Raw genomic sequence first — 10,955 nt, forward strand, 5'->3', positions numbered from 1 at the left:
GCGATGGGTCAGACATGACTTTGTACCTAACAACAATAACAACAACAACAAGAATCTAGAATTATAACATTTTTGCAGCATGTATTGCTAGAAGCCATTTATGCATTATGTGAACATGCCATGCAAATGAGGGCTTGAACGAGACAATAATCAACCAATCCTAGGGCCCTGTTAAGTGCCAATCAGACTGCTTCACTTATGGCCAATCAGGGCCCACAACTGGCTGCTGGAAATGTATATAAGTTGCCTCTATGTCTGTTTTTCCCCTGTTCAATGTTTGAAGTTTGATGTTGGAGTTGCTAAATAAAAAGAGCTGTTATGAAGAATTGGAGTCTGTTTCCTGAACCCGCAGACTGAACACATTATTTCCTAAGTTACTGTGGGAACTACATTACGCGTTGGCACAGAAATTAATGACTATATGAAACTCTGAATACATTGCCCTGATTTTGGACTTTTCATACATCTAAACACTAGCTTTAAAAGGGAAACATTAGGAACTAGGATAGCTAAACAGTATGTTGTTGGTAACTTTCATAAATACAGTCACAGTAAGTAGTAAGCAATTGACCAGGCAGCTTTCTGGAGTGAAAGTAATGACCTAGAAGCAGTTGTTACAGGCTATGGGTTAAGTACACGGAGGCTATAAAATAAACACATTCATATGACAGAGTGTAATGGCTGCTGTGGCATCAACTGGGTAGGGAAAGTAATTCTGCCTGTGGAGAGCAAACATACAGAGTTGATGAGGGTTTTTTTTAACAGTAAAAATACTATTTCTTGGCAAATTCTAAACTCTTGGAGCCTCAGTTGTGAAGGTATGTTGTAAAAACGGTGTCCATATGCTCGCTCAAGGCAGGCGATCCCCTGTCCCTAGTAGATCTTGCCCACCAGTACTCCAGCAATTGGGGGGAGAAAGGGGGGAGGAAATTACTGTTGGTCATGGCCTGATGTCACTTCTGCAAAACAAGACTTTCTCACTTGCTCCTCTTGGTTTAGCCTAATGAGTCACCAATAATTTTATTCCTGAGTTTTTACAGTGCTGGGAACAATCAGTGGTCATTACTTCTTCCCCTGCAGACAGACATGGTATTCTCTTGGAGGAACAGTGTGGTTGGCTACCCAGTCAATTAATGCATATGCCAATAAACCAAATAGAGAAATGGCAAAGCAAGAGATGTGGCATTACAGTGAGATGCCTCTCATACACAAAGACATAGATCCAGGAGAGTGGGAGCTACTGCCCCACAGAGCTACTACCTCGTGTCACTGAGGAATATGAGCAGCAAATTAAATAACTGTGTGTGCAGGAAAACCGTTATGTGTCTTGTGCACCCAACTGGCACTTTCTCAAAGCTGGGAGCTGATCATGCAGCAAAAGTGTACTCGTTCATCCACAGCAATGGTGACTTCCACCCTATTGTTCCTGGAAAGAAGACCAAAAAGCATAACTGCAGGTCATAATTGATGTGTATTTCTATATTAATACAGAATGTGGAACATGTGACTTCTTTTACTCAACAAGTATCCATGCGGCAACAAAAAGGGGTCCAAAACCAAACAAACAACTCCCCAAACCAAAGTAATAATTGCCACTGTGATTGACTATAAATATTTTACTACTTCAGTGTTGGAACCGATAAGAAGCAATAATATTTATAATGCCACATAACCAGCTTTGATATTTTGCCATTTTCTCCAATGGTATATTAAAATCACAATGTACTGTACACATCGGACTTTTTTCTGCTTGCATAATATGTGCTGACAGAACTGAAATATTACTCCATTATTGATTTTGCTTCAGAGTTGGGTGATATTATGATTTTATTTTATGAACTGCTTTATGTTAAAGGAATAAAACAATCATAACTTTTGAGAACAGCTTTGAACTTTTAGATTCCCCTGATGCTTTCCAAATTCCATCATTTGCTCAGTACTAAGGTAAAACTGGAAAATGAGCCTTAAAAAAGCCAGTGTTGGAGATACCCTTTGCCAGGCCCAAACCTGGCATTATCAATTTTCCACAAATTTTAGGTTGTTGACTCTTTTATTTATTCTATAATGATAATCCATTGATGTGTCAAGCAGTGACCTAACTCATGTATGAGAGTGTTAGGTTACCAGATATTTCCATTGGTTAGATCCCCTAAAATGTTTCCACAAGCAGAGGAGTATGTGGTCATGGAGAGCAATTTTCTCCCCCTTCCCCTTGCAGCATATCCCTTTGCTTGTCAAAATACTCCAGGGAACCTAAGCCTTTGTTTTCAGATCTATTTTCCAAAGGCCAGTTTCTATAATCTATATTTTGGCAAATTAAATTCTTTATGTCAATAAAGAGAGACAGCATGGCGTAGTGGTTAAGAACTGCAGCTTTTAATCTGAAGAGCTGGGTTTGATTCCCCACTTTTCCACATGCAGCCAGCTGCGTGACCTTGGGCTAGTCACAGTCCTGTTAGAGCTGTTCTTACAGAGGAGTCCTCTCAGAACCCTCTCAGCCCCATCTACCTCACAGGGTGTCTGTTGTGGGGAGAAGAAGAGAAGGTAATTGTAAACTGCTTTGGGATTCCTTTGGGCAGTGAAAAGTGGGGTATAAAAACCAACTCTTCTTCAATATCAGCAAGCAGTTTTTTCCAATTACAGAGCACTCTATCTCTGAATTAAGTATTTAATAAGAATATCAGAATTATTAGAGTCATTGGGTAGCTCCATACTTCCAATCACACTAGTCCTCTTTCACAAGTAGAAATATATATATATATATTTTAAAGAAAAAAAGACTGAAGTAGCCACTTCTATTAAGTCCAACTTATGGTCTTCCCACTTGCATTTCTGTTTCTGCAAGATGATGTGCAACCAACATCTGGGCAGTATAATTTATAGGGAGGGAAGTTCTAGGTGTTGCATGTGATCCTGTGCTAGCAGAAATTCACTGTCCATTTGTGTTGTTTGTACATTGCTGAAACCAAACCATTATATTTAATTCTGTGGTTCCCTCTAATAACACGAACTTTAACAAATCTAGGCTGAAGTCTACAAATTCTTGGTTTATTTGTAACTAGAAACTAAGCCCGCTGTAGTCTAAATACAGCGGGCGCTAGCAGGGCGCGTGAGTTGGGCAGGTGGCTCTCCAGGTTCCCGGGCCCCATCCCCAGACCAGAGGCCGGGTGTGGGCGGGCCTGTGAGCCAGCGCGGCACCTCCTTCCCACCCCCCATGAGACATATGGCTCAGCCTACCTAAGTTGGTGTGGGGGAGGCGTCCAGTCCCTTCGTTGGCGGGCAGCGGCCTGGTGAGGCGGCGGGGAACGTGCAGGTGGGTATGCCATAGCACAGGCCCCGGTCGTGGCGGCGGCAGGAACATGGCCCTGGATGGTTGGCGGTAGCGGGGTCGGCGGGGTGGGTGGGTTGGCGTGGCGTCGTGGGGGTGTGGGGCTGAGGCCACAACCACGCAGGCACAAAACTCCGCGCTTGTGTGGATGTGACTCGTGTAGCAGAGAAGGGTTGGTGGGCCCCAAAGGGACAGGCGGGGTGGGGGTGGGATTGGGATTGGGAAGCGCGCAGACAGCGTAGCTGGGAGAGTTGTGTGTGTGTGTGGGGAATGGGCAGATCCCTGAGGCGGCAAGGACTGTCGCTGGGTGCAGGGAAAGCTGCTTTCCCTGGCTACAGCGGTGTGAGGTGACCCTCCTCGCCGGTGGCCATACCTGTCCTCGGGCGACTCACCGTCTGGAGCAGTGGTCCACAACCTTTTGGCTGCCGCAGACCGCTGCTCCGGAGTGGGGGGAAAGGGCAGCCCGGGGGCCTGCGCATGTGTGGCAGCCCCAGCGCAAACGCGCGTGCGCGGACTGCTGCGCATGTGCGTTTGCGCGGAGCACATCATGAGAAAGGCGGGGTTAGATGAGTCACAAATTGGGATTAAGATTGTAGGGAGAAATATCAACAACCTCAGATATGCAGATGATACCACTCTAATGGCAGAAAGTGAAGAGGAACTAAAGAACTCTTGGTACGGGTGAAGGAGGAGATTGCAAAAGTTGGCTTGAAACTCAACATCAAGAAAACTAATATCATGGCATCTCTCAATTCCTGGCAAATAGATGGGGAAGAAATTGAGGAGGTGACAAATTTTATTTTCCTGGGCTCCAAGATAACTGCAGATGGGGACTGCAGCAAAGAAATTAAAAGACACTTGCTCCTGGGGAGGAAAGCTATGGCAAATCTAAACAGTATCCTAAAAAGCAGAGACATTACCCTGGCAACCAAAGTGTGTCTAGTCAAGGCTATGGTCTTCCCAGTTGGCTGTGATAGTTGGACCATAAAGAAGGCCGAGCGTCAAAGAATTGAGGCTTCTGAACTCTGGTGCTGGAGAAGACTCTTGCGAGTCCCTTGGACTGCAAGGCAAACAAACCGGTCAGTCTTAGAGGAGATCAGCCCTGACTGCTCCTCAGAAGGCCAGATCCTGAAGATGAAACTCAAATACTTTGGTGACCTCATGAGAAAGAAAGACTTCCTGGAGAACAGCCTAGTGCTGGGAGCGATTGAGGGCAAAAGAAGAAGGGGACAACAGAGAATGAGGTGGCTGGATGGAGTCACTGAAGAAGTCAGTGTGAGCTTAAATGGACTCCAGGGAATGGTAGAGGACAGAAAGGCCTGGAGGATCATTGTCCATGGGTTTGCAATGGGTCAGACACTATTTCATACCTAACAACAACAATATGGAATGCACACCTCTAGTCATGATTCTAAAAGAGGCAAGAAGGTGGTGAGTGTAACATCTTGTATAACCCATAACCTGAAGAAGAGAGGTTGTAGAGGGTTGTAGAGGGTGATAGGCATTTGGTGTGAGTGGACAAATGGCATCTTAGCTACTTAGATTGACACAGAACTGTAAGGGTTTTTAAAAAAAATCACATAGAAATTACTTAGTTCTGATCCATAAGACATGTGAATGATTTAATTGGCAATTAAAATCATGACCTGCAAGCATAGCAGCAATGCAACAATGAGAAGAGGGAAATATAAGCCCATTGGACTGTTTTAAAGAAGTGGTATGTGAAGCAGAATGCCAAACAACCACAGATAGACTAGCAAACCGATCAACAGTCCACTGAGAAATGAATTCCCGGTTTGCAACTGAGAAACAGGATGTGACCTGAACCAGAGAGGGTTCAAGCATCCCTTTCCAACCCATTAATCATCTTGGTTGCCCTTGTCTACACATTTTCCAACTCTGCAATGTATTTCTTGACATATGGTGAGCAGAGCTGCACACAGTATTCCAAATGAGTCTGGACATTACAATAAGGGCCATTATTTTCCAATCCTTTATCTAATAATCCCCAGGATGGAGTTTAAATTTTTCTCACTGCTGCCACATGCTGAGTTGACACTTTAATTGAGCTATCATCTACAATCCCAACATCCCTTTCCCCCTTAGTCTCTTCTAGTTCAGATCCTATCAGTATACATACAAAGATAAGGGGGCATTTTGTTTCACTGTGCATCACCTTACACTGGCTTTCATTGAACATCATTTGACATGTTGCTGTCCACTCCTCCAGTTTGAAGAGATCCTACTGGAGCTATTACAATCTGCTTGAGTGCTGACCATCTTGAATAATCTGGTATCATCTTCAAACAAGTCCACAGCACCACAGCCTCCAAATTTGTTTATTTGTTTTTTTTAAATTAAATAGCATCTGTTCTTTAGGCACTACACTACTTACTTCTGCTTCCCATAATTTTAACTATTTTTCAGTCTTTTAGACCCATTATGCATGGGGTGTGTAGTCTGGGGTGGCGGCAGCAGGGCAGCGGGGCTAATCACCTATTATGCATGACGCTGCCGCTATCCCAGCTCTGTCCTGGCGCAGCACTCCAGATAGCCCTCAGTATGCAAATGTGGAAACTCCCACATTCCCTGCGATACTGTGGGTGCCATCCATGGCCCTCCAGCACCAGCCCTAACCTACGGTATCCCTGCAGGGACACCACACACCCCTGTCAGCTCCGCAGAGCGAAGGAGCTAGATGGGGTGTTCCCCCATCCCCACCTTAGTGGGAGAGCAGCATGGCACTCCCTTGCCATTGTGCAGTGAGGGGGGGGGGCTGTCCCCCACTCCTGCACACTTCCACCGCTGCTGTGCGGGCTCTTCTAGCTTTGGCATTATGCATGCTTGCGTGCTATGCCAGGGCAGTTTGCATAGACTGGGGGATTTCCTGCTCTGTGCATACATAGGAAGAGGCAGGGCATGCCACCATGGCATAAGGACCTGGCAGCAGCCTGGCGTGGCTGCTGCCACGCATAATTGGTCTTAGGGGATCTCTCCTTTACATCTGCTAAGTTTATTGAGTAGACATTGGTGAAAGAGCCTCTTGTGGCGCAGAGTGGTAAGGCAGCCATCTGAAAGCTTTGCCCATGAGGCTGGGAGTTCGATCCCAGCAGCCGGCTCAAGGTTGACTCAGCCTTCCATCCTTCCGAGGTCGGTAAAATGAGTACCCAGCTTGCTGGGGGGTAAACGGTAATGACTGGGGAAGGTACTGGCAAACCACCCCGTATTGAGTCTGCCATGAAAACGCTAGAGGGCGTTACCCCAAGGGTCAGACATGACTCGGTGCTTGCACAGGGGATACCTTTACCTTTTTACCTGGTGAATAAGGCTGTCAAAAGTCCAAGTAGTCTATAATGTTTATCAGATCACCTAACCACATACTGGTTAACCCCTTTCAAAGAAGTCACAAAGGTTTGTTTCCTTTATGGAAGCATGCTGGCTATCTCTTCAGCAGGTTTTGGCCCTCTTTATTCTCAGTTAATTCCAGGTTTAATAACAGTTCTCATGATCTCAGGCTACTCTGGATGTTTTATCAGTAGGCCTCTTGGTAGAATAATCTGTATACCCTGGAGGTTGGTGTGGCCAATGCCTGTCTCCTACTATTGTAAAGTCAAGTGCTTTTTCTACACAGTACAATGAGAGGTAATTTGAAAGACATCCTTAGGACAACAGAAAAACCTTGCTTTGTTGTTGGGGTGAGTTTTTGAGTGCTTCTGTCTGAGCTGATTTGTTCAAAGGGCCTCAAAGGAAAGCTTTCCCACTTTCTATCATTGTCATTTATGGGAACAAAGAGGCATTCTTTTTTCACACTCTTTTTTCAATTGTCTTTTTTTGTTTTACAGATAGCAAGAAAACACTTCAATCAGTCCTTAAACTTTGGATTGCAAGACCCATGACCCCCACACTCAAGAACATAACCTTTTCTCCTGCAGAGAGAGACTTTGACTGAAGAGTGACAGGTAATGATTCAATCACTTAAGTTGGAGCCCAGCATTGCCCCCAAATCCATGGGCATATCTCAGAAGGGGGAATGGAAAGGAGATGTCAAAAGACCAGCTTTGCATTCTGTGTGGAACTGAATAGATATGGATTGCTCTTGCACTGTGTTAAAACTAGGGAATGCTTAAACACTCATCAGTTCAGCTCCCTGTTTACAACCTGTCCACTGGTTGTAAACAGGTTACTGATGGCCCATTTATTGGTTCCCAAGCAGTTCAGCCCTATTCATCAGTCCGCCCACCCATATTCACTGTTGTACAGTACTGGAAAATCCACACTATTGCATGCATGCACACCCATCCTCCCAAAGCCCAATGGCAATTTCCCTTTCCCTGTCATAGTCTTGTAGTTACTACAAACCGTTTGGCAACCCATGGTATAAATAAACAGCGAGCTAATCAATTAGTCAACCAGTGACTAACAATAAGCTTTTTAAAAAGTCTTAACTGTTCAGTATTTCTGTAAGTGTGTGTTATCAATGCAATTTTACACAAGCACTTTTTAAATATCAAATCTTTTTTATTTTATGAAAATATACAAAGAGGAAAGAAGTAGGTATTAGTTAACAGTATGTTCCCACCCCCTGATCTCCCACAGTCCCTTTTTTCTGCTCTAGGCTTCATTTGGCAAGATAATCCAAATAGAAGCTCCACTGGTGCTGGAAATCTTCCATTGGGTTTTTTATTGACTATGGACGCAAGTTTTGCCATTTTTGCTAAGTCAGCAAGTTTATCCAACCATAACTCGGTAGTTGGTATTCCCAGAGATTTCCAGTCCTTGGCCAGTACTAATCTTGTCACCATTGTGGCATGAAAAAAGATGTTTCTAGCACGAGAGGGAAATAAGTCTGGACACGGGCTTAATAACATATATTGAGCTTTCATAGGAAACTTAATATTAAACATCTCATCTAAAACAGCATGTACTTCTGCCCAGAATTTATTCACTTTCCCACATCTCCACCACATGTGGAAAAAGGACCCCACTTTTTCATGACATTTTCAACACATATTATTATACCCCTTAGCCATCTTTGCAATTACGTTGGGTGTTCCATACCATCTATAAAACATCATATACAGTTTTCTCTTAGTATTTGACTATTTGTTAGTTTAGGCACTTTATCCCAAATACGTTCACATGTTTCCATTGTAAGGTTAGTTTCAATATTCTGCATCCATTTAATCATACCTGTCTTAACCTGTTCTGATTCGGTTTCATATCTTAATAACAGGTTGTATATTTGACCTTGTAAGCGTGGGTTAGCTTGAACTAAAATATTCTCAAATTCTGAAAGCAGAGTACCCAACTCCATCTGCCTGGTGAATTCTGAATTAAATCTAGAAAGCAATTGATTAAACTCTAACCACTGATTTCCACTCCTTTCTTTAAAATTTGAATATCTTTAAGTTCTCCTGTTTTTAATAACATATTCTTGTGTTTTAAACAGGTTGTCCTCTTCTGTTGAGATCTTGTAAAATAGGCTTCAACCGGCGATTACATCAATGAAGGAGAAGGAGAACGGCTGTTTTTATATCTGCGCTATATGTTCATCAGACCAGAGGACCACAGATTGAGATTTGATTTTTTCTTCCCCTTCTGCTTTAGTGAAGGCCAGAGAATGTTGTGAAATCCTTCCTCCAGGCCTGCCTTCTCCAAGATTGAGTCTCTAGCCATAGGTTCTATTTCTCCAGTCTGCAACAAGCGTAGTAGCATGTAAATAAAGCTTCAAGTTAGGTACAGCTTGACCACCTCTTTTCTTTTCATCTTGTAAGATTTTAAAGGCAATCCTGGGTCTCTTAGGATCCTAAATAAATGTATTTATTTCTGTTTGCCATTTATATAACATCTACACAGGCACTTTCTGCACAGAGTTATGAGAGGCTTAGCCTCCCTCACATCATTTAATGACTTGATCCAAAACATCCAAGGAACCAGGTAGCACGGATCTCAGTTATTGCACAGATGCAAGAGACCTCTCAAGACAAACAACATTTCTCCACCACTGGAAAGAAATGAGATTTCATGACCACAGCTATTGTATAAATGCTGTTCAGCAGCCATTTGAGGTGACTGAAGGCCAAATGAAATGATTGGATGCCTGGCTTGGAGGTGATCATGGCTGTTGAGTATGTTCAGCTCCTGCATTAGGTTGCCTAGCCATAAAATTCATAGCATCTCTAGTTAAAAGCAGGTGCACACATGCACAGACACATACAAAGTGAGACTAAGAGAGATAAAGAGTGAGCAAACAGAGTTCCACTTTGCAAAAATGGCCTTTGATGGCTGCTGCTTGATCTGCCTGATGGTTTTTCTATGGGGTAGCTGTTTGTATGTAGTAGATTGGCTGCCACCATACATTTTTCTCCCCATAATCACAAACTGACGACAGAAACCATGACTGAGTAATGGGGTCAACAACTACACACAGTTTGCACGTGGATGCATGTCAGGGTAGTCTATAAGTAATGCTCATTTTGCATCAATAATGCTCCTTTGAACCATTTTTCAATTGCATGGAATGTGCAGTTTAATAAAGGCCCATAGTAAATGAGATCACTGGCACAGGAGCAGAATATGCATTTCATTTCTACTCCCACTTTTGAGATCAACTTACTGATTTGTATTTTTGGTTTACTGAATCAGCTGCATTTTGCAAAGACACTGTTAAACTGAATAGTTTTTTATTTATTGGAATTGTCTGGAGTCAAAAAGAAAAAAAAAGTACAAGTGAATACTAAGCTTTTTTCTATCTTGGAAAAAGGAAAAAAATCTGAATAATGTGTGCTTATAGCAAGCATCGTTAAGACAAAATTTATGGTTGGCTGGCAAAGGATAAGTGATTTTTCTGCATATCTGTGGCAACTATTTACTTAAAATGTAATTACTGTTATAAATCTCTTAATATAGTTTATATCCTCAGCAAAAGACCTAAAAAAAGGAATCAAGGCTACCATCCAATGAATAAAATCTATTTCTTGGAGCAACTGCTGGCATTTTATGAACTTGATCTATTTGCATCATCCAGCTTGTGTTATGAAGCACAATCTGCAACAGAGGATACAGACCAGAATGTAGGTGCTGAAAAGTGTTGTAGAAGTCAAGGTTCATGATCCAAACATGCAATACCCAATATTTCTTTTTTCACAAACATTTCCTTGCCAGACGTCATTGGCTTGGATCCCTCAAAGTGTTCTGTGGATAGAAGGAGTCAAAGGTCTGCAGTGAGAGATAGGAATCAGTAAATAGCTCCTCTTTCATTCATTGAAACCTGGGCAATACAAGCCTACTGGACTGGATCTGTAGTCCACAATGGAACCTTGATAGAGGAGACCTTAGAGCAGGGGTTCATGGGAATTGTAGTCCATGGACATCTGGAGGACCACAGGTTGACTACCCCTGCCTTAGAGAATCTATTTGGCCTGAACTCTCCTTAGAAGTTAAAATAACAGAACTGAGGTGGTTGTACTTTAGCCATATCATGAGAAGACAAGACGGACTAAAAAAGCCAATAATGCTTGGAAAAGAAGATCGGCAGCAGGAGAATAGGAAGACCCTACGTGACGCGGATTTACTCAATGAAGGAAGCCATAGTCAATAGTCTGCAAGACCAGAACAAGGCTGTTAA

General features: G+C 43.0%; 1 long non-coding RNA gene across 1 annotated transcript; it reads left to right on the forward strand.

The window, feature by feature from the left end:
- Nucleotides 1–1,357: 1,357 nt before the first annotated feature.
- Nucleotides 1,358–9,728, forward strand: LOC143834566 (uncharacterized). The gene is made up of 3 exons (XR_013229835.1): nucleotides 1,358–1,457; nucleotides 7,171–7,287; nucleotides 8,778–9,728. It is a non-coding gene; the product is annotated as an uncharacterized LOC143834566 (long non-coding RNA).
- The last annotated feature ends 1,227 nt before the right edge of the window (nucleotides 9,729–10,955 follow it).

The sequence above is a fragment of the Paroedura picta genome, chromosome 3, assembly GCF_049243985.1.
Source record: "Paroedura picta isolate Pp20150507F chromosome 3, Ppicta_v3.0, whole genome shotgun sequence".
Lineage (NCBI taxonomy): Eukaryota > Metazoa > Chordata > Lepidosauria > Squamata > Gekkonidae > Paroedura > Paroedura picta.